The sequence below is a fragment of the Aquila chrysaetos genome, chromosome 18 (assembly GCF_900496995.4).
Source record: "Aquila chrysaetos chrysaetos chromosome 18, bAquChr1.4, whole genome shotgun sequence".
In the NCBI taxonomy this organism is placed as follows: Eukaryota; Metazoa; Chordata; class Aves; order Accipitriformes; family Accipitridae; genus Aquila; species Aquila chrysaetos.
The window spans coordinates 26897252-26921071 of NC_044021.1; the positions used below are offsets into that span (position 1 = coordinate 26897252).

The following is a 23820-nucleotide window of genomic DNA, read 5'->3' on the forward strand; positions in this document are numbered from 1 at the left end:
ACAGGTGTCTGCTTTGAGTGATTATTGAAAACCTGAACAGAAATGGTGCTTATTTAGCATTTTTGGCATTTCAGCTATTTCATCAAAATGCTGACATTTCATCAAAATGGTCAAATGAGAAGGGATGGGCTGAGTCTCTGATGGTAAAAGCAACCTCTCTATTCAGTAACCTCTGCTGTTGGAAGTACCTGGGCAGAACAGTAGTAGGGTACTTGCACTTTCACTGCTAATTAAACCTGGCCCTGGGATTTAAACCAAGGAAAAGAAAGCAGCCTTCCTCTGGACAAGGGCATTCCCTTTCTTTCCTTGAGTTTAGTTTCAGATATATCATTACCAAATGTTGAACATGAGATCTCCCCTCCACTCCTATACCTATAAATTACAGAGCGGTAGTTAGTAGAATTCCTCAGGGCACAAGAGCTAAGGCTGCATGGTGCGCGCACTTGAGGTTTCTGTGGCCACATTTGCAAACAATAAATGTTGTGTTTTTATCTTGCTTCCCTTGGGGAACATTTTTTGTGTAATCTGGTTAAATGGTACAAGGATTATAAGTGTGTGTCTGTGTGTGTGTGTATAAATATATACCCACAATTTATCCCCAGGCAGAAATACGTATAAATCGTTAAAGGTCAACAGTTGCCTTGTTGCTGAGCCATTAGTAAGAGGCTCTCTTCTGTTGAGCCAAAGAATTATGCTTTCTTAGTTATGTTCACTCAGATAAGTTATCTGAATGTGACTGCAAAGTCCTCTTGAAGTTTGTTAAGCTGCTAACTAACATGTCTTAAGACATGTTTGCTGCTCATATTGTTAACTTACTCCTAGTATGCATCGTGGTGGCCTGGTAACTTGGCTTCAGATGTTCTGTGGAGTTATAAGCACAACACTGTGATCTCAAAACGCAGTCTTTGGTGTGTTTCACGTTGTTTTGAGTTTTGTACCTTTTTATGGGGGCTGTTTAAAATAGAGCCTTAGAAGCCCACCAAGTTTCCTTTTCTAGACCTTCTCCCCTCCCACATTAAGCATTGCTGTGGTGAGTGTTAGAATAGAAGGGGAAAAGCCTTGGAAAGAGCAGTCACAAAAATCTGAGTCATGCAGTTAGGCTACCACTGTACATTTGTCTGCTATTGCAGCAGGCATAGGAATGATCCAAAATAGCCATAAGCTTGATAGAGCTTGAAAGAGAAATTCTCTTACTGCACAAGAAATTTGAGTGTGAGATAACGTCCCTTATTTTAGGCTTAGTTCTGTTCTCCGTACTGAAGAGAGAAAAGCACTGTACCTAGCTCATTTCAGTGGTGCTGCTTTTGGAATAGTGTGAGATCAGGAGATGTCTGTAAATTTGACATACATCAGCTATTCTGCATGAATTTTGCTGACATAGGCAAACAAGTAGATACACCTCGCCCATAGCAACTTTCTGTAGTTCTAGGCAACGTCTTGTTCTGCTTGTAGCTTTGAGAAAGTGGATGTGCTTAGCTGTACTGTTCATTTTATCGTAAGTCTTGCAATAGTTTGGTGTTTTTATAAAGTCCAGTTCTGAAGGTAAGTAAATAATATGCTAATCTCAGTTTTCTTAATTATAAAGAAAGTTCCCGGTTCTGGATAAAAGCTTGAAAATGTGAACTCTCAAGGCTTACAAAACAGATGGTGAAGAAAAGGAATTAAAATGAAGGTTATAATGGATGAACAGGGAGTTAGTCTCAGAATTTTGTCTTGCTCTACATTGTAAAGTTGGACTGGCCCAGCCACGTCAACCAGGAATCCTTTTAGGGAAAAATCCCTTTTTCTAAACTGATGGAGCACTGCTGAGAAAGCCTCAGTGGAGATGTGAGGCCTCCTGGCAGAATTGTAATTCTCTGTGTGCGGCTCCTGTTGTTTGACTAGGTGAGATGGCTCTAGTGGCAGAAGAGACCCTTCAGGCCAGCGCAAACTAAGTCTGCGCTAGGTTGTCAGCATAAGTGGGCCAGAAGTGTGGGGTAGCACCGGTCAGTGGTTCCCAAGCTCTGCCCAAGAAGGTAAGGGCTTTCCCAGAAACAGCTCGTGCCGGTGCTTCCTGCCACTTACTGCCAATAACACCTTTGTCTCTACTTGTGTAAGAGAGGCATAATCTAACACGTAGGCAGAAAGCAACTTTTCAGAAACTTCTCCTGGGAACGCTGAATTGTAAGAAGCTGGTTTTTTGTCTTCATTGAGTACAATGAGACAATATGAGTACCAAAGATGTAGTGGTTAAAACATTCTCCATCCCTATGACAGATTTCAATGAGATAATGTTTTGTTTTCTAGCCTAAATTTTTCTTGGCTGGTGCTATGCTGAGATTTGGTATTGCACAAGTAGCTACTGTCATCCCCTGTGCTTTGTAATTGCTGCTATACTAAAACTGCTTCTTCTCATTCAACTCTCAGTTTTGGTTTGTCTTGCAGAGTTGAATGGAAGTCCTGGGAAGATACAACAAGATTATTTGTGTCTCTTGTTCACACAGAGTAATGCTGTTCCTCTGTTCTATTTTGTTATAGCTAATTGGAGATATTTTCCTAATTCATTGTGACTACAGTTATGTTACTGCAACTCTCCTGAAGTCATTGGACAACATAAGCCCACACTAGACTTGAAATTGGTGTCTTCCCCACTCCCCGTGTGATTCAAAGTGGGGAGGAAAGGACTATCTTGTTTTAGAAACTGTGGAGTGTGGGGGGCATAGGATACAGGAGTTTTGAAACAGGATTTGGTGCCTGGACCCTGGAGACCAACATCCATCAACTCACAGGAAGATATTTTACAAAAAATTTGGTCTTGTTGCATCTCCCTTTCATAATGTACATTTACAGGTTAGGTTCTACTCTTTGGGACCTCTTCTTTGAATCATGTCTTTGTGAATTAGAAAGAAGACATCATATTCCCTGAGGAGAGTAACTACCAGCCCTATAATCTAAGTGAATGATAGATGAGCCGTTCAAATCCTTAATGCTTTTGTACAGCTGACATTGTAATGAAAGCTGAGGAAACTTCCTTAAGCTGGAGATGGTATGTCGGGCTGTAAAAAGGAGCCAGGCAATAGTGGAGTCACTGGACAAAGATTTGGGCTCCTTGGGGCACAGCCATTGGTTTTATGTATTACAGAGACATAGCATACTATGCTTAAGAAGGGATAATTCTAAGGAAACCCTTGGTTGAATATCCCTGCTTATAGTCTTTAAAGAGCGTGGCTCTATCTACCCTTACCTAAAGAATCTTATTTGCAAATTAATGCCTGAAAACCCAGTCTTCTGGCTCCGTATTCTAGAAAACAGTGGTGGCTAACCTGCAGTCCGTGAAGGGTCTAAATGGACATTGTGGCTACTCATCTACAAGGTATCGTATGGCTTCACAGATAATTGGTAACTGATACTACTGGAGCGTAACTGGTAGGTAGGATGCTATGCACAGACTTGGAGAAAGTTTGCTTTCTTGTTTGGTTTAAGGAAGTCCACCCATCTCCAGTAATAATTAGTGTATATATGTACTAATGTTTTCGTAGGCACACAACATGTACAGCAGATTCTGTCTCAGAGCTGTCATCTCAAAAATAAAATGTCCTCTACACATCGTTCTGTGTTGGGCCCTGTTTCACTGTGCGAAGAAAGGAGGTGGAGGAGGAGGAATATATCATTTTGAAGCTCCCATGCCACTAAAAAAAACAGGCAGTTGCCAGTGCTCAGAGTACACAAGGAGCGATGCACTGAGGTTTGATAAGGCGTGTTACAACATCATGCTCTTGGTTCTCTGTTTTCTTGAACTTTGTGTAGCCAGTTGCAGCAATTTTTGTATGCTCTGCACTAAATTTCCAGTCACGTTGCGCTGAGTATATGATACACGGCATTTGATTCATCGTTGCCTCTCATCACAAGAGCTGAAGAATTGTGCAACTGATCCCTGTGTGTGGAACTTCTGTCTGAGTCCTATGAGAGGAACTGATTGAGTTCTGAGAAGAGTAAAAAGCAGGAACTGTTTTACTTTTCATTTAGATCTCTTTCCTACAAGTTTTCTCTGTATCAAGTAACACTTGACTTCCCTCACTCAGTACCACCAGACTTGTGTTGAAAGCATCTTCTGGAGTTGGAGTTTTTTCTGGACTATAGTAGTGCTAGTGTGTGTACACAAAGCATCAGTTATACAGTGCATTAGAGGCTTTACTGCAGCCTTCACAATTTCACTTTTACACTTGCCAATTGCACTAGTTTCTTAATGCTTTTTTGTTCTTTCAAGAAAAACAAAAAGGAGGAACAGTTCTAGGAAACTGGAGAATAGCAAAATGTTTATCGGATAATGTTAAGTACCAGGCATTTTTTGTTGCATCACAGGGCGTTAAGTATTGGATGACATGGATAATTACACATACAGTGCTCATTGTATCATAATATAAATGAGCCTACCTTAAAACTGCATAGTCCTAGTTCTACTTTTTATGGTTATTTTCGGCATGCCTATACTATCCTGTAGTGGGTGATGTAGACATGCCCTTACTTCTGCCCTGCAAGCTGATAACCTGCAAAATGCAAGCATTTATTAGGAAAATGTGGTAAATTAGTACAAGGAGAAAATGTTGTAAATACTTTGTGAGATTCTTGTCCTTGTCCATGCTTCCTAAAGAATCAGAGTACCAAATGAGAATCAGATTAATGATAGATGTTTCTGCAGCACACCGTAGGTATGGACTGAAGTTATTCATATGGTTTAGAGCGATTTTGTATTTCTCTTTTGGTTTTGTACCAATTAAATGTTTCAGAAGGCTGATGTGGATTGATGTTTCATGGCCACACCTGTAACACAACCACTGGTGTGTTTGATCTGTCAGCAGATTTAATGTGAGGTTTTTGACCACCACAGATACTGTGTTCCATACCAGTAAGTCAGTGATGAAAAAAAGGTCATGTGGGTTGATTTCTAGAACGTGGAACATGGGGTTAAATGTGGTCGGTTGGTGTGGTAGCTTGAAAATATGTGAAATTGTGGCTTAGTGCCCAAAGTTGACATATGCAGGGGCAGTTCTGTAAACAGTACACGAATGAGATGATTATTACTTGTACAGCACTGCAGCTATAAGGATTTTTTTTTATTAAAAATGAAAGAAAACAGTAAAACCTAGTTACCAAAGAACTCTGCTTTTTTCTTGTTGCAAATAAAAATATAAGCACTGTTAATCTGTGGGTTTTGGATTTTTTTTTTTTTTTTTTTTTTTTTTTTTTTTGCTTATGGAAATAATTTTAAGCTCTGAAGTTCAGGCTAAGTTTGAAATTGTTTCTCACTGTCTTTTGTTAAGTTTAAGCTACCATCTGAGTAAGATAGTTTCCTAGCAATCTTCTGCAAAACAGAGCAGTAGGTTCCAGGAATTGCCTAACTTGCAGATACATAGAAAAGTGCCCCTGCAAGAAAACTTGGTAAACTGCTTATGTGGGAAACTAATGCACATTTTGGCAGTACTCTGAGGTACTGATTATAATTTATTTTTGTATTAGCAGAGTAATCCATGAACCATTTTCTCTTCTCCTGAGGGAACCGATTGTTTTGCTTTAGATCAGATTTAAGAAAATCAGGGCCGATCAATTGAATATTCTCTTATATTACCAGGTGGAGGGTTTTTTATGTTGTTTTTTTCTGTAAAGTACTTCAGTTATTTTACAACTCTTCCATTATAAAATACTCTAGCAGAAAGTTAAAACTTTACTGCCTGTCTCTGTTACCTTGGGAAGAGGCCTTACCAATGAAAGGTAAAATCGTATTGCAGCAAAATAAGTGTTGCATGAAGAATAGTGAGCCTGTAGTACAGACTGGGATTTAGTGGTGGTTGTTCATGCCAGAATACAGAGCTGCTGGGGAGACATTTATGCAACACTGTAAATTCTTATGCTACTGTTTATGTTACATAGCTTTAAGTGGCTCCAAAGAAACTATTATTTTGTCATCTCTGACACTGAAGTCAGATTATAAATTTGTATTAAGTGGCCTGCTTTGAAAGGGTGTACCAAGTTTTAGGAGCCTTGGTAAAAGGAAACTTGGTATCTGTCAAGTACTCTTGACACAAACGTGATGTGTATCTGTGTGCCTTACGAGTGGTTACAAACAGCATAGGTCGTCACTGTATATATTTTATGCACATGAAAGAATACTGTTTTGGTTTGGATTTGTGTTATTTAAGCAAAATAGCAACAGGTAGATAGGACTGAAAACCATTTTTCTGTGCCCTGATTTCTGCATAACTCGCTCTCCAAGTTTGTGGTTGCTGACAAGTGTGGATGGTTAGTTTCAGCTCAGTGATGATCGAATAAGCAGTCCCTCTTCATTCCGATTTAAAAGTTTTATTTGTTTACCTGATACATTACTCAAATTTGGGTCCTTTGTAGAAACCAGTAGGAGTAAAGCACTATGCAAAATCAGAGGCAAGTGACCCCCAGCGTGTAAAAGGTGTGAGTCACTACCATCGCTCCTCTTGCTCCATTCTTTGGAATTTTTAAAAGTGTTTGTGGTGTCGTTAAAGCAGAAAGCAAGACTATTTTGATTAGCAGGTTAGCTTAGCAACTCCCTTCACACAGCAGATTCCTTGATTCAGCAAGTGTGTATCTGAGATGAATGTTTAACTTGGTTGCTGACTACACCTCTAGGCAGGCTCAAATACATTTAAAGCTCTGTAAAACACAGACACAGATTTTCTCTCTCCCTTCCTATTCTTCTCCATTCCTAGGAAAAGTGAGCCGGTGAGGAATTCAGAATACAGAGGTGATAATTAGGGATGTAAACATAGAAGAAGATATTGTTTGTCAAAGCCATGTGTTATAAAATGTAGAGAACATGCAGTTACGCTAAGCTAACACTGTGGCAGTAACCCTACATAGTAAACTTCCTGACATTGAGTTTTCACATTGTATTGCAGGTGGTATGCAAAAATTAATACTTTATTTCTTCGGCTAGTGTCATTTATGTGTAAGAATATGTGCATCCGCGAGCTGGTATCTGCATCTATATGAAGCATTGCCAAAGTGCAGGCATTTCAAAATCATGTCAGAGTGCTAAATCACATGATAGTTTAAAATTGTTAAAAATATAAGAATTTCTGCCTTCTTTCCTTGGGGTTCAAGTTTTGAAACTTTTGCTTGAAAGCTAGAAGCTGATTGTAATTCTTTTTTTGTTTTGTTGGTGAAAGTTTCAGCTAATCACGTGATCCATGCGATGGGGCTTTAAGAAAAATACCAAATGTTGTGAGGCTTTGAAGGTGCTGATTGTGTGCACCTGTGCACTGCTGGTTAAGAGCTTGATCCCATTCCCAGAGACTCCTGGCTTGATTTAGGGACATATTAGGTATTAGTTAAATGTGAGCCATACAGTGGGGTCGTGCAGATGGCATTGATCCAGCAGGAAGTTTAAGAGAAACTGTGTCCCAGAGAACAGCGGGATCCACATGTCTGAAAGGTTTGTAACACGTGTTCTCTTTCTCTGCTTGGCACACAGGAGAAGAGATTTAAGATGTGATGATGAATAAAGGATTTTGATTATGTCTGGCTTTTAAATATGCCGGAGCTTTTCTAGCAATACAACACAGTCTTGTCCAAGTGAGATGCTAAGCGTGTCTGGGATCTAGTTTGTCTTCTGTTCGCTCAGTGTTCATTATATTGCTATCTCTTGGTAAGTAACGTATCTGTATTTGAACGTCATTGCCTTCCGTATGGTCACCTGTCTGCCTATTCCCATAATGTGAAGCACCGCAAAGAACAGACTTAGATTTGAATGTTGAAGGCCAGCTCTGGGATCTCTAGAGATCTCCGTTTCTTGGGGGTCCTTCCTCCTCAGTGCAAAGGATTTGCAAATACTAACCACTGCATTGCCTAAATCAGCCAGGGGGAAATGCCTAGGGCTAGAATGGGCTGGCTGTAAGTCTTGCCTCTAAGAGTGCCTATGGCATCTATTCCTGCTGAGGATTCACTTCCATGAGCTTGCTTCTGGATCGAGCTACGAAGAGGCCACGTCGGTACGGGCACCCTCTTTACGTGGGGTCCCAGTCATAAGAGGGGTGTTCAAATCCTCTCCTTTCTCCCTAGTGAGATGCATCCACCTCTCAGGTGAGGCCCCAGCTACCAGCTGATAGCGCGGTCAGGGTTAGGTATCTCAATCCTATTAATTAAATTCCGCTTTGCTTCAGTGAATATTTGATTTTTTTAAATTTTTTTGGGGGGGGGGGGGGGATGAGCCTCAGGTTATGCCTGTTTCAGCTAAGTTTCAGGGTAACACCGAGGATGAAATTCCTCACCGCAGGAAGGGCACGAACTCTCATTTCTTGCCTCTGGGGCGAGACCTCTGCTTTCTGAAACGCCGAGCAAAAGGACGGCGGTACCCCCGTTTGCTCCCTGCCCTGCGGCTGCCTTGTCCATCGCAGCTGCGATCCGGCGGGCCCGGAGGACGGTGCCCGCTTTGCGGATCCTGCAGGAACTCCGGGTGCGGAGCTGCCCTCTCCGGAGCTCCCTCAAGGGAGGTCGGCGATCCTTGGGGGTGGAAGCGCCGTCCGTGCCAGCCCCACGAACGCGTGTGACCCGCGGCCTCGGGCGGCGGCTGAGCTGCGGTTCCGCGGATCGTCCTGCCCCCCCCCCCCGGGTCTCCCTCCCGAGCTCGCCCCGCTGCCAGCAGCCGCGGCCGGCCGCCCCGCGGAGAGGCAGAGCCCCTCGGGGTCCCGAGAGCGGCGAACCTCCCGGCCTTGCGCTTCGGCCGCCGGCCGCCGGGGGGACGGGCTGGCGAAACTCCGGCCTTGCGGGGACCCTACGGGGTGCCGGCGCTTCCCCTCAGCCCCAAGCGATCCTCCAGCCTCCCCCGGGCGGGCGGAGGGTCGGGCCCGTCCCGCGGCCGCCTCAGGGTGAGCGCGGCGGGGCTGCCCGCCCCAAGCCGGCAGCGGTGCTACGCGCCTCTTCCCCGCCTCCTCCTCACAGCCTTGATCGAGGCGCCGGAGGTTTCTCCCCGGCGGGAGGGACCGTAGGAAATAAAAACAAGGGTGCGCGGCGCCGGGGGAAGGCGGCTCGCTGCTCCCGTTCTCCAGCCGAGCCGCCCTGCCCGGCCGCCGAGCCGTGGTGGGGGAGCGAGGTAACCTGGGGCGGCCGCGGGGAACCGCGGGAGCGGCGGCGCGGGGCTTTGTTCCCGGCGGAGGGAGGCCCCTCGGCCGCGGGCCGCGGTAGCTCGGCGGCGGCGGGCGCTGAGGAGGGGGCCGCGCTCTCGCCGCCCCCCCACCTACCTACCCACCCACCCCCCGGGGCCGCCTGAGGGCGGGGAGGGACGTTGTGGCCGGCGGAGCGGAGCGGAGCGGGCCGAGGTGAGGTGAGGGCGGGGGTCGGGGAACGCCGTCCGCTGGGAGAGCGTCCGGGGGTTCGCGTTACGGGGGAGGGCGGAGAGGGATGGCGGCGGCGGGCCGGGTCCGGCCGCGGGGCCGGGAAGGCGGTCCCCCCGCTCTCCCAGCCGGGCTGGGTCTCTCGCCGGCGGGCAGCGTTTCTCTCCCGGAAAGTTACTTCGAGCCGCGGGCTCGGGGGGAGCGCCCGGTGCGGGGCTGAGGTGGTCCGCTCGGCTTCTCGGGCCGCCGGGGCTGGCCCGGAGCGCTGCCGCAGGGCTGCCCGGTGCCCGTGGCAAGTTTTGGGGAGCCACCCGCGTCTCTCCCCACGCCCGGCTCCTGGCTGCGGGCAGCGGTTCGCCACGGCTGGCTACGACTGCCAGCCGTCTCACGGGAAGGTCACGGTCTGCAGCTGTTCGCCGGCGCTTTTCGTAGCTGAGCGGCCCTTCGGGAGGGCCGAGGTTCAGGATCTTTGTGTGTCTTCTGACAACTGCCCAGGTCACAGACAAATTTTGGCATCGGCACCGACCAGGAGCGCAGGCCGGACGGCTCGGGCTCCAGAGCCCTGGTCCTCCCAGCCGGGATGATCCCCTGAGCGGTAAGGAGTCCTGCCTCAACCGAGCGCCTCATTTCCAACCCTAGGATTAGGTGATAATTACAGCATTTTGTGTAATTTGAAATGCTCTTTTTTTTTTTTTTTAAATGGAATGCGGTTTACGTGTTATAGGGTATATTATTTTTTTGTGTTGAGGAGTGCCTGGTGGTAGTCGTTACATTTGTAATAGCAGTGTTTACATTTTACTAGGTACGAAATGAAATGGTGGCGAGAGCCACAAGGGCCGTAGCTGTACGAACGAGACTTTGGGTCTGTTTTATGTGATATTTGATAGGAAACTTCTGGATACTGCTCAACACCATGACTGATTACAGATGTCTTAAGCTGGCTAATTTTTAAAAGAAACTGCTGCAGTTAGTTAGTCAAGTTTATTGTACAGAAGGCCAAGTGAGGCTTTTGCTGAAACTAATGAACCTTCTGATGACTTTGAAGCTGTGAAATAGAACCTCTGAAGTCCTGGAAGTAGTGGGGTTTTCATCCCATGTAGCCAAAAAGGGTTTTTTTGTTTGTTGTGATTAAATTGATTACTTCTAGTAACTAATGTTTATTGGGAGGCTTAATTAGTCATTTAATTTGTTGGAAGTACAGGTGCTCACGAATCAGTGCTGCATTGCCAAGAGTTTTCCATGAGTTAAATTAAAACAATCCATTTCATTTCAGCTTAGATGTGTATGTGCCACAGGGAACGACTATTTGGAGAAGGCAGTGGCCACAAGTGGTTTAATCAGTGTTCCTTGCAATCTCTGACATAATCCAGAGTACCTTTCTGCAGTTCACACTTTGTTTTACTGAACAACTCTGATATTTTGGGATATCATTACCGTTGGCATTACCTTCTTTGGCCTGCTCTTGTTCCCTGGTGATGCAGAAAATATTTATAGCTGGAACATAGAAAAAAAAAGATTCCTGTTGTGGGTTCTTTTTCTGGTTGTGCTGCTTGCAGAGTGGCACATGAGTCCATCCCTTAGGCTTATCTTTCTCTTTGACCATAAGCTCTACAGCTGGCAGAAGATGTGGTATCAGTGAGATGGTGATATGATGGTGCAGAAGATTAGAAGCAATTTTCTTTTGCGTCTGACAAAACTGAGGGAGAGTTTCTTCATCTCTTTTGTGTCTGACTTTCCTTCTCTGGAAATGACCAAAATGACAGAGAATGAGGTGGTATTTTGGAGAGATCAGTGAGGCTTATAAAAGTAAAACATTATTAGTATAATTGCTTGTGTGTCTCCTAAACATACTCTTTAACAAAAACAAAAACAGAGATGGTAACCAAAATAGCAAGCAGTGCTAAAATTGCCATACAGGTGTAATGAAGGAAAACCAACTGTGGTCAAACACTTGCAATACAAGGAAATTAATCTAGAAGTCACTAAACATACTACAAGAAGTGTAATGGTTGGTTAGGCGTTTAATTTTAGGGCTGAGAGTTCTGCTTTATTCCTAGTGAGAATTTATACTGGTGTTTTTCCGGCTGCCAGTGGAAGAATCAAATTGTTGACTCATTAGCACACTGGAAGAATCTCCTGACCCTTACTGAGTACCTATTGAGAATGTACAATTCCTACCATAGTAACGAGTGCTGAATGTGCCTTATCCATAAGCTTCACAAAGCTTGTCAGAAATTTACAGCTTTATGGTTTTGGGTGGAAAAAAAAAAGGTACTGAAACAGCTTGCACGTTACTGTTTGTCATTGTGTTCTTGTGATACGAAAAATGCCGTGTATTGCTGTAAGTACAGCTTTGCCACACTTTTGCACTTTAAGTGCAACCTAAAATACTGCACGGGTAGTCTGATTCCTGATTCTGACACTGAGTCACTGGCTAAAGTTGGGAAGATCACCGTGGAAATGTTTATCCAGATGTTAAGTAGGGTAATTTACCTCACGTTGATGGTTTAAGAATTAAAATGAATTGCTTGAGTGAATAGCGCTGTGGAGCAATTCCCGATGTTTACCATTCAGAAATGTCAGACCTTTTTAGCCCTACAGTGGATCCATAGGCTAAGACTGACCAGCAACAAGGAAGCGAAGCCTAGAAAAGAAGAACCTTTGCAGGTCAAGTTAACCTCAGCTCCTCTGCCTTCCACGCAGCAGGCTCAAATGCAGGACTGAATTTAACCAGAAGTTACCGAATCGTAAGGGGAGTCTTTATGTATCAGCTGCGCAGGTGAGCTATTGCTGAAGAACCTTCTCTTGGAAAATCCCTCTTGGTGGAGGCTCTCCAGCCATGAAGGAAGATGTGTGTGATAGGAGAGGCCGGGGACAGGGAGTGAGTTAGTGGTTCAGGCTTTTTTTTTTGGTTTTGTTGGGTTGTTTGTTTGTTGTTTTTTGGTTGTTGATGTTGTTTTTTGTTTGTTTGGGGTTTGGGGGTTTTGTTTGTTTGTTTCTCCTGGCCTTAGTACCTTTGTGGCTGGAAGGTGAGAAGCGAGCCAGGTGACTGTACAGCCTCTCTGACAGTCTGTTTGGTCCCCGCTTAATTGTTTCTTACACAGCAGGCCTGTAACAGGGATTAGCATGTAAGTATTTGCAGGTGTTTAGCAGCAATTTATTTTAGTGAGTGGTAGAGTATAAGGTGGGGGGAAGCGAGCATCCTGGAAATGTCAAAGCTATTAAAGTTTTGGCAGGCCAATGTCCCCAAAGTGAGGCCTGCCATTTGATGATGAATGAAAACTGAGTTTCAGAAAAACAGCCTGGAAGATGATGTTTCGCACCTGGGGAGAGAGCAGTCTTCTACCCTGCTCCTTGCAACACCCCTAGCACTCTGGCAGGAACGTACTTCATTGTATTCCTTTTGGCTTTTAAAATTAATCCTTTAGTGCTGTGCTTGGAATGGCAGGATAAACATAATAAGCTACGTCTAATAAATGAGAGAGTGGGGAGGTTTTCTTATGTTTAAACTATCTTTATGGCAGTGTGGGAGAGTCTGCAGTGATAAGGGTAATGCACTTTGTGTCTGTAAGTGCCCTCTCTCCCTTTTTTCCCCCACTTGATTTGGTAGTCTCCTGTATTGATATATTTCACCATGTAACTGTGCTTTTAAAGTTGCTAATTCTTTTTGCATAGTTTAAGAATATAACTGGACTTGCGCACTCAGGACTTCTTAAGTTCAGGAAGGGGGTATAGGTGTTCTGTGCTTGATGTATTAAGGCAGAATTTCCATAGCCTGCAGGGTCTGTTGTAGTGATCTGCAGTGATAGGAAATTAACATTGCCTTGCTTCATAGGGACTAGGTGTTCACCTTTCTTTTTTCTTTTTCTTCTTTTTTTTTTTTTTTTTTTTCCTGCCCATGCTACTATCTAATTACCCTGCGGGTACAGACCTGTGTGATAACAGAATTGAGATAATGAATTGCTTGCGGCATAGGGTGACAGATTGATTTGCAGTAATCTAATGGACAGGTGTGTTGATGCAGCCTGCTTCCAGTGCACCTCCACTGCAAAAGATCTGAGGAAATGAAGCAGCCTCGGAGACAGAGGAAGGGAAGATGCTGTTATGTCTTTGTAGTTCCTTAAACTACATAGACACTCTTAGCTTTGGGGATGGCAGAAGGAGGATGTTAATCCATTTAGGAATGTATTTGTGATTTGGGGGAATGAGAAAGAGAATGGTGGTGTTTAGAGAGCAGTCTGTTAGGTTTACATATTCAGGAGGCACTTGTAGAGCTTAGCTTTTTAATTTAATCTATCAGTCTTGCATTGATTCACTGAAAGACAAAGGCGGTGGTGGTATCTTTTAAGCCTTAACCACAGAAACGAACAAAAAAATGTAGAGTTGAGGTCATCTTTTTTTCCTCCCAGTTTGTTGAAAGCTGTGTGCTTGTGGACAGTGTGAAAAAGTGAGTGATCATGACTTTCACCTGCAGACATATGTTTTTCCTTTCAATTCAAATGCTGTATTTTTTTTTTTTTCTTGAAGGAGGTAATTTTAGTTGGGTAAACTGTGGAATCCCACAATGTAAGTGAATTTGTAGTTCTTCCTCGTGTTGAAAAAAAATCATTAGACCTTATATAAAACTTTCAGTGTACCATCCTGCCCGCTTGTCCCTTGCCCACCATTTCTCAGACTGTATGTTTTGTATGCCCATTCCAACTGATCAGTAGAAGAAGTGTATTTACAGCTGTCTTTTTAGTTGGAAGTAAAATGGGTTGGCTGCCTTCTCCCACAGGTCTTTCTGTACTTGCCCTTTTTCTGCAGCTCATACTACTAAAATTCATTTGAGAAGGTAAGGTGAAAAAAGAAGCCACTAATGTGTAATTTGATGAGGGCTATTTACACTGGCACAGTATTGTCTTGTTGAATACGAGGGTCTCTGCAGAAATATATTCTCTAGCAGTGTTTCTTTGCAACAATAAAAAAAATCAAGCATGTTGTACCCTCTGTCTTTCAGCATGAAAATATCTCAAGACAAAAACTTCAGGTTTTTGCAAGGCTGCTTGATTGCCAAATTAGGACGCCTTTGTGTCCTAATCAGCCATATTCATCCCGATTAATACACTTTGAGGCTTTTTTCTCCCCTCAGGTTTCTGTATCTGAGTGATTCAGCAGGCGGCTGCAGTTGAAAGTGGCCCGGAGGACACTTCCATGTGGCTTGCCACCTTTTCTCTGGAGGGGATGAGGAGGGCCCAGACAGCTGCGTGCCACGTTCTGCACCTCCTTCCAGCCTGCTGGTCAGCGCCAGCTTGCTGCTGTTGGCTCTTGTCCTTGCAGAAGTGGCTGCCTCCTCTTCCTCCTGTCCTCTGGCCGCTGCTCTGTCAGTAGCTCAGTCCTCTGTGCTGGCTAGCGTTAAGTCCTCCTGTTGCAGGGCAGCAGCTGGGTTCGCAGTGGCCGGTGGAGATGGCTTGTTGCCATCAGGCAGAAAAGTTGGTAGTTGGGAGGGTGGGGGGAATTGAGGGCATCCCACTGGGAAGGAGGGAGCGGGGAAAGTTGGTTTTGGGATCTGAGACTAGACCACCGTAGTAAATACTCCACTCTTGGCAGAGCCGGGAAGAGACGGGTACTGCAGCACCGTGTTCGGGGCGCTCGCCTGCGGCGCGGGAGCTTGGCCCTGAGCCTTCTGCCCCACGGGAGAGCGTCCCGGCTGAGGGGTCCTGTGGTCTCCCCTCTTTGTATGCGGTGCGCGCAGGCTCTCCCCTCCTGCCTCGGTGCTTTGGTAGGAGGCGGGAGAGATTGCTGTGCCGGGAGAGACTGAGAGCTGCTCTGGCCAGGCATGGCCGAAGCATTCCTGGCTGTTTGATAACAACCACAAGCTGATGGATTACTCCATTAGAGGTTTCTTCTGGAGGTGGGGTGGTTTGTGACACGTAGCTCTAGGAGCGTTGGGCTCCGTACTACATCGTGGGCATCCTTTCCTGGGGCTGGTGAAAAGGGAGGCGCGATCTGTCCTCCACAGCCTTACGTGAGTTTTCCCCAAATTGTAAAGGGGTTAGTCATGGAAACCCAACTTGTGTGCATCCAAGCTTTTGTTCTGTCTAGCTTTAATGATTAATAGGTGATAGTGGTTTGTTACAGGATACTTCCCCAGCAGTCAGTGTCGTCAAAATAGTAACTGTGAGAGCAAAGAATATCTTTGCGGGTATTGTGTGCTTGTACATCTGGGAACCTGTGATTTCCTGAACATATGTGTTAGGTTTTGTTTACCTGGTGTATCTGAGCCTTTCTGTAGTGTTTGCAATCCAAATGTAATTGTACTTTTGCCAGGTTATGGGTAATTTGCCTTTTTTTTTTTGTTTGTTTGTTATATATATATATATGAAGAAACTTCAGCTGCCTGGATTTCAGTAACAAACTGTTCCCTTTGGGTTTGATGAAGGAGTTGTTATCTGATTTTAGTTCATAAACACACAGCCTGTTGCTATGGTCAAGAAATGAGAGCCTGGAACCTGACTAGGTCTATGGTTAAATTAATTGCTGTTGATTTTAGTGTGTAATCAATTTAATTTGTGTTTGAAAAACCTCTGAAAACACTTCCTTATGATCACAAGGTATCTCACTAATTAAAAATAAGCCTTTCCTGAGGTGTGCTATCTTTTTTGCGGTCATTCACTTATTCTTGCAGCTATCAGAAAATCTCAGCCTTCAGAATTGTTTTTATTTTCAGTTGAGCCAGATTTGATTTGAAAGATGGAAAGTCAGGTACAGTTTATGACCTATTACTGCAGCTTCTGGGACACCTGGCTTTTCCGGTGGCTGTTTCAATAGATTAGGGTGTTTAAGATCAAACTCTGGGGGAGGATGTACGTTTTTGGTAGTAGACTAGATTTTAAGTAATAAATTTTTAGATTAGTAGATTTCAGTCAAAACACTGAGATTTGTTATTAGTCTGTTTCTTAAAATTCCTCTCTGCTTTCTCCTGTCTTGTCCAAATACTGGATTTTTTTTTTTTTTTTTTTTTTTTTTAGCTGTAAGGTTATAAATATCTAAAAACTGCTATTCTATCTTGGCTGCTCTTGCTTGTTGATTATGGTTTGTTGAAAGCAAAATTGTATTTTTCAAATATCAGCGATATACCTGTTTTAGAAGTGCATCTTCAATCTGTAAGCAAAATATGACAAGTAAATATTGGTAGGTCTCATATACTTTCTTTATAAGTTATGACTCTGGAAAGAAGTGACTGACAATAATTCTGTAGTCGTTTTCAAAAAAGAGCTCCATATTTTGTGCTTTTTGTAACCTTGCAGGTGTTCCCTTTCAGCAGATACTCAGCAGTGGCCTTGCTGCAGCTTGAATCCAGCTGTTCTGCATTATGTGGAGAGCTTTTCATGTTCTGCAGTATTTTTATGGGTGCCAATATTCCTCTACTTGTCTTATTTCTTTCAGTCTTGTATACCGTCATTACTTAAAATATTTTGGAGCTATCCTGCCACTCCTTTGTCTGCTGTACAAAAGCATACTTAAGTGTGTAAGCTTGAATCTTATGTTAAGATTTGTCTATGTTAAATTACATATGTGTTTCAAGATGTGTAATTATGAGGCAGGGGAAGAAAGAGGCTTAATTCTTGCTGGAAACTTAATATCCTTCCATAGAGTTCTTGCCTTTTGAAGCTTAAAAATTTTGTGTTTTCAATCTAATATTTTGCTTTTACATCTGTGGTGCTTCCTTTGTGATACTGCCTCCCACACCCCTTGGTAAGCACTGGACTTTTCTCCAGGTAGTGGCTTTCCTGAAGCACAATGGTTTTATCGTTACAGTTGATGAAATGCATCGTGGGATTTGTAGTTCTCTCCAAAGAAACTAATCTCTAGATGAATTACGCCAGAAGCCAGTTAGAACTCCATCCCCCAGGAAGCACAAGAGTAGCATGCCAAAATCTTTTGGCTTTTGCTCTGAGTATTCTTTTGTCAAATACCTGCTTCCTCTGCTGTGCAAAGGTACTTTGAAGAAAACAGTAATTTTTAAAAACGCCTTTTTAACTTTTTATTTTTATGTCACTGAAACACTTTGACTGTTTCCTCTGTGTGTGCATGCTGTTACTCTCAGTTTTATTTTGGAATGCAGATGCTCACTCTGTTCTGAAGAGATAATAGCTGTTCTTTTTGTACGTTAGGGGCAAAAAGCTTGTCAACAAGTTGACCTTTCCTGAAACATAGAGACTAGGTCATGTGGCACCCCAGCTCTGATTATGGCCTGCAGGAGAGAGTGTGCTGCTCCCCAAGAAAGAAAATTTGGGATCTAATTGGGAAAGAGTGGCTGTGTACAGCTGTGACATCTGGAATCTGCAAGTACAGAACAGTGCTTCTGGGGAAAACCAGGACTGAAATGTTGACTCATAGTCTAGTTTAAGATAATAGTATCAAAATAGTCAGTGATAGTGTGGTTAAAGAAACATGTTGCCAGAAGGAACTGATAAATAATCAGAAGCATCACTGAGAATTGTTTTTAAATGGCTTGTGTTCATTTGAGAAGGGGAAAGCACCTTGTCCTCCCTAGCTTAATGAATTAACTCTTCATATAAACACTGAATTGAGCTGGTTAGTGCCTTATCTGTGTGCTTTTAAGTGAAACTGTTTTCTCTGCAGGTGTGAGATTTTATGAAAACATAATCATTCTGCTTAATAGAAAACATGGTTAGACTGAGCTGGTATTACTTACGTTTCATGGCTCTTCTTCCTTTTAATAGATTTTTTTTTTTTTTAAATCTGTTTTATTTTTTTTTTTTTAACAACATGGTGACTAATGCTTGGAGCACAGGGCTGAAATTCAAGCAAAACAGATTTTACTGTTACACGTTCTCCGTGTCACTGACTCACGCCGATATTGTAATCGGTAACATAGCTTGAAATGTAAGATGATACACCGTGAGAGAGTTTGACACTCAGCCTCACTGGGATCCATTTTCTGTCTTTCTGGAAGTGATGATCGTTCCTATGTCTTGCAGAGCAACTTCGGGTTCTCGGGTGCCACCTGCACGGTGCTGCCTGGTGTTGCTTAAGCAGGCGGAGCTGCGGATCCCGCGCAGAGCGGGGCTGCGGGCGCTGCTGCTGCGGGAGAGGAGGAAGGGAAGGGCTCTGCCCGGAGTGTGCTGCTGGGGAGACTGGGCAGGTCTGCCCATAGGTGTGGGCAAGCTCCTAACGGGCAGAAAGCTCTCATGGTTCCTCTTAAGCTTGGAGTTTAGGAAGAGCTGAGAGCTGGAGGGCCGTGTCATTCTTGAGAATCAGACCCTTGCCAGCGGGAAAATGCGGTTTCTCTTTGCTGATGATGGCACTTTGATGAGCTTTGAGTTGTGTTCCTCTGCTTTCAGCTTCCATTCTGAGTATTGTGAATGTCATTCCTTTCTTGGGCATCCTGGAACAATTTCTGCTTCAAGTCTTTCAAGGAAATGGATGCTTCTTTCACAGTTTGCTTGTAGGGGGAGCATTGCCTGTATTAACATTTTTGGGTTGTTCAGTTTACTTGCTTTGGTTTACCCATGTAGGTGCTGCTACAGTTATTTGTAGTTGTTCCCTAATGAATAAGTGCTCTGAAGACCTGTAGAGCTGAGAGAGGAAAAACATTTCAAAATAGATTAGGAGTGTTGAAGCAGGCAAAATTTTTCACTTCGTTGTACTTGAAGTGGTAAGGGAAATGAAGCATGTGTACAGAGCAAATCAAAGTTTTCTGAGTCATTAGCTATCTTTTGACAGCTCTCTGAAGAGTGGTGAACTTGCTCCATTTATTTCTTAATGACAGTAAATTGAGCACCAGCATCACTTGTTTACCATGGCCATGAAATTTGCTGTATACGCTAATAGATTCAGGAGTTTCGATTCAAGTAATTCTGACTTGCCGTATTCAGAACTGAAGTTCTCCTGCACTTTCTGAAAGAAAAGTGTTACGCTCACGTGAAGATTGAGTGCAACTTCAATGTGATGTGGCTCATATAATGAATTATTTCAGGTGTAGATGGATCCATTAGTTAAGATATCTAATGATATGGAAAAGCATGAATTCAACTGACTGAGGTTACAGGAATACAAACTGAGGATTTCACAGATTCAGGCACGTTGCCTAGAGGCACAGACAATTTCCTAGGTATTGTAATTATTGCTGAGCAGCATTCAGCAAGAGAAAAAGTATTCAAGAGAGAGGTGGTCAGTGGGAAAGCAGAGATAAAATGAAAATACTCCTGCTTAAAAGTGGTATGAAAAGGCCTAGAGAAGAAAGGAAAGAGCATTTCTGGGGTGATATTTTCAACCTGCACGGGTCTTTGAATATAGAGTTCCTGGGAAATGCAACAGTTGAGATTGCTTTGGGGCCAGAGAGTCTACATATGCTGTTTTGCCTTTGTGTTGACAGAAATTAAGAATTGGCAGACCTGAGTTATGTTTTGTTTAACCCAGACTGTTCTGTACTTCAGGAGTAGCAGGACCATTTTGTGATTCTGTTTTGGCTCTTTTAGTTATTTGTCTCTTCCTAGGAATCAAGATTTAGTTTTTAGGGTGAGGTATTTGTAATGAATAAATTGGGGCAGTGTGGAGCAATGACAGGTGAACTTTACACATACAGACTTCAGCAAGATACTCTGAAGAGTAATATATTATTTGGCTATAAGGTCTATACCAGGTGGTGAAGCACTTCAAGATGCCTTTTGTATTTCTCTTCGTTATTTGTAGTTGAATAATTTTTTTAAGGTTTGCTGTATTCTATTAGTTACCTATGTTGTAGCAACAAGATTATGATTAATTGTGAATAGTTGTATATAAATTTGTTTCCTATCCAAATGACTGAATCTTTCTAAAGGGGAAAGAGAAATATACTAGCTCACTGAAGAAAAAACCAAACCTTTTCTTCTATTAATTCTGGTGCTCATATACACAGCAGTGCTTCCAAAAATGTGATATGATTTTAGAAACCAGTCCTCTGAGTACCTCCTCCTTTATTGCTAGCTTTCTTTTGTGAGTGTAGTGAAACTGGATTACTGCTGACATATCAAGTATGTTCATGCACAAATATATTAACCTTCCTTCCCACCTGTTACATTATATGTTACTGTGGTATCTGGACAGTTTACATGCCTTCTCAAAGTTACTTAGCTGCACATCATCCCAGTCTTAAAAATACTGGTATCTCCATTTTTGGCATTTCCAAGATCGAAATGGTGGGATGGTAGCTGAAATGGTTTGTGTGTTAGCTCCCTTTTATCTAATTTTGTGTATAGTCTCTCTGCAAAGGAGGCAGTGGCAGACTTGTGAGCAGTAATGAAGTGAGAGAACTTCAAAGCCCGGGGATGGATTTAGCAGGTGGAATTTGAAAGTAAAGCCCCTGTTCCCAGTCCATCGCTTCCTTCCTACTAACGCTGCCTGGCACAACTCGTGTTGTTTCATGTGGTGTTGGAGCAACTGATGCTGCTTGTCAGTGAGCCATGTCGTTCTGTACGTGACAATTTCCCAAATTATATACTCTTCAGTATAGTGGAGCTGATGGATGTTATGTGGGTGATAGCAGGATAGATTTGCTTGTAAACTCCCAGTGTCATTGCCTCCTTAACCTGGCCAGTGTTCGGATGTGGTGAGAATCAGCTGTATTAATGTTACTCTTGTAGCTCTTACCAACCCCATCAGCTACTAGGTTTCCTGTTTCTAACACTTCTTGCGAAAAATGGGAATTTTGACACTTCTGTCGGAATGAAACTGGGCCGTTTATGCTAAGACTGAACTTCTTTAGGCTTTTTGGGGGACGAATGTAGCTTTTTTTTGTCCATAGTTTAGCAGAAAAAGAATCTCTTCAGGCCCTTTCCAAATCATGGTAGTTTTCAGCTTCCCTAAAAGAAAGATTTATAAGAGTTTGACATCACAGATGCCATTTTGACATCTAACTAAGGTACTGTGTAAAATACATTTGAGCAGTGGCAGCTCAAATGTGAATAATATCCTGGAAATACTAGAAGAACTACCTGTCATAATGCATATATTTGCTTTTCCTAATATCTTTAGCTTCTCACATTCACTTTTTCCTGTTTATAAAGCAAATTTGCTTCAAAGGGTCTGGATGATAAATATTACTTTTGCTGTTTTAGCATTTGGAAGGGACAGTCATATCTTGGTGTGATGCAGGTACCATTTCTAACCTGAACCTGCAGTGAATTTTTTTTGTTGAAGCATAGTATCATGTTTGATAGACAATGGGGATAAAATTGTCTCAGCTATCTGTGTGTGCATGTCTGGGGATGGAGGGGGAAGACCATAGTCTTTAAAAGAGAAAAGGAGGGTGTGTGTATTCTGGGGAGTATCATATTAATCTGAAAGAACTAGATGCATTCTTTGAGCTTGACTTTTTGCTCTGGGAGAGACTGGGGGGACGTAGAGAGTGTGTGTGTGTGTGTGTGTGTGTGTGTTGGGGGGTGGGGGGGAGGTGGTGAACATTCCTGGAGGGGATTAATTTTGAGGTGACTCAAACAGACACTTTGATCCTTTCCATCTGCAGGTTGGCTTGTTTTAGCTTGTTAATATATGGATAGCAAATTCCCTCCTTCCTTTTATGTTTGGAAAATTGCTCATAGCCCACACATGGCTCTGTAATTGGGGAGAGATTGTTCATTCTTGCCTGCAGGAAGACATTTCTCTGTCTGCTGAGCTGGAGTTCCAGACTAGATAGAGGGAATGCAAGAAAAACGTAGATGGGAAGCAGGGCTACACAACTCATTATTTAAGCTATGATTCTTGAAGAAATGGCCACTAATCTATCTGTGTTTGCATCCAGAACACCATGTATTCTGCAGGATGAGGGAAGTAAAATTGCTCAGTAGCGCTCTCAGCCTCCCCTCTGCCTCAGTGTGTAATGCTGTAGTTGCCTGTAGGACATAGATACTGTGTAGGAACCTCAATGAGTTTAGGAAAGTTTTCTTCATTGATAATCTGCAATAGTTAAACACTGTCATGAGCATCATCAGGTTTTCTTGTTTATTTCAACTTCAGATACCTTAAATACAAGTAGGAATGATTGTATGTATTTAAGTGACTTGAAAGTAGACAAGGGTTTGGTGATATCAAGTATTATGCTCTGTTTTTCAACCAAACTTATGAAAGATGGTTAAACTTGTGTTCTGTTGAACTCGTATTATCCTGCCTCCTCTCAAGTTGCTCTTTTAAGTCAAGATTTTCCAAAGGTATCAGGATTTTCTTCACACTGGATTTTCTCAGAATTCTGCCTGGGTGCTTATCCTGCAGGTAAGATAGCACTGGTCAGGTTACAGAGAGATTTGATCTCCTAACTCTTCCCCCACCCCAGAAGATGCCTTGGAAAGGTTTGTGTGTGCACATGTGTCGTTTGGAACTTTTTGTCTCTGTGAGGGTATATCATGACACAAGTGAAGATTTCATTTCTTGTTCAAGATAGAAAATAGCAGCACATAACAGCCAGATTCCTGGCATTAGCTTATAGTATTGTTTAGTGGAATTTTTCCCTGTGTTGTTTCTACATCTTACATTTAGAGATTTTAGGGGCTTGTTTCGTCTTGGAGTGGTGCAGTTCTCTCGCTGATTATTTAAGGTCTCTCCAAATTTTGTTCATAAATGTGATTGACTAAGGGGTCTGGCCACATTCCAGGATGAATAATTGAAGTCTGTCCTCAGTTTTGATTAGATGCAACACTATTCCCTTGTCTCTCTGCTTTTGTAGTTGGTGGCTCACTCTGGCTGCTTTGGGGTCCTGAGGAAGGAGTACAAGGACTCTTCTCACCCATGTCACAGAGGCCTTTTTAAAAGAACCTCTGGGGGCAATTTAATCCCCCTGAACTCAAGGTGACTTTTTGTCACCCGCTGGTGGCTAGGCCTGTGCTAGCAGGAGTTTGTGCATTTGAGGTTAAATTTGAGTAAACCAAGTAAAACGTGGGGGTTTTTTTTATGTCTGAGAGGTCTTGCACTTGACTTCCATAGGTGATACGGTACTGTTTAAAAAAAGAAAAAAAAAAAAAAGATCGACAAATCCCACCATTTTACAGGAGCATTAAGTAGTTCCTAATGATTGAATTGCTTTCTTAATAAATGTCTCATCAGCTTTTGTTCATGACTAAAGCAAGTTGAGTGAGTGAAAGAAAACTAACTGTGTAATAGCTGCAAAAATGAGTTTTTTGAGAACTTTGTTAGATATCAGGACTTTCGATATGAGGATCTGTGGAGGTCCTTGGAGGATAACTGCATGTTGCCGTCTCTGGAATTATTTGCTTCTAGATTTAGATAGATCAGTCAACAGTGAAGAGGAAGTCGTAGCATAGGTCATGATGTGAGTAAGGACTGTTGTAGGTTATAAGCTACACAAGCTCCTGTTGGCTGTAATGCTTGGAAATTATGGCTGCTATAAATAATGGCATGAGTTGGACAACTGTAAGTGTAAGCCTAAATTCCAGGTGGTCTGATTCTGCTAGAAATTTTCACTTAGATGACCTTGCAGGAT

General features: G+C 43.1%; 1 protein-coding gene across 7 annotated transcripts in view; it reads left to right on the forward strand.

Annotated features, from left to right (window-relative positions):
* TNS3 (tensin 3) overlaps window positions 1-23820 on the forward strand; it is a 298348-nt gene that overhangs the window by 80299 nt on the left and 194229 nt on the right. Inside the window, exon 1 of one of the 7 annotated variants that reach the window (XM_030041624.2) lies at window positions 8933-9100. The exons of 5 other annotated variants lie outside the window; for them this stretch is intronic. The gene's annotated coding sequence lies outside the window, so the exon portion shown is untranslated. Of the gene's footprint in view, window positions 1-8932; window positions 9101-9308; window positions 9327-23820 lie in introns of those variants that run through there. One more of the 7 variants, XM_030041626.2, reaches the window with a different exon arrangement.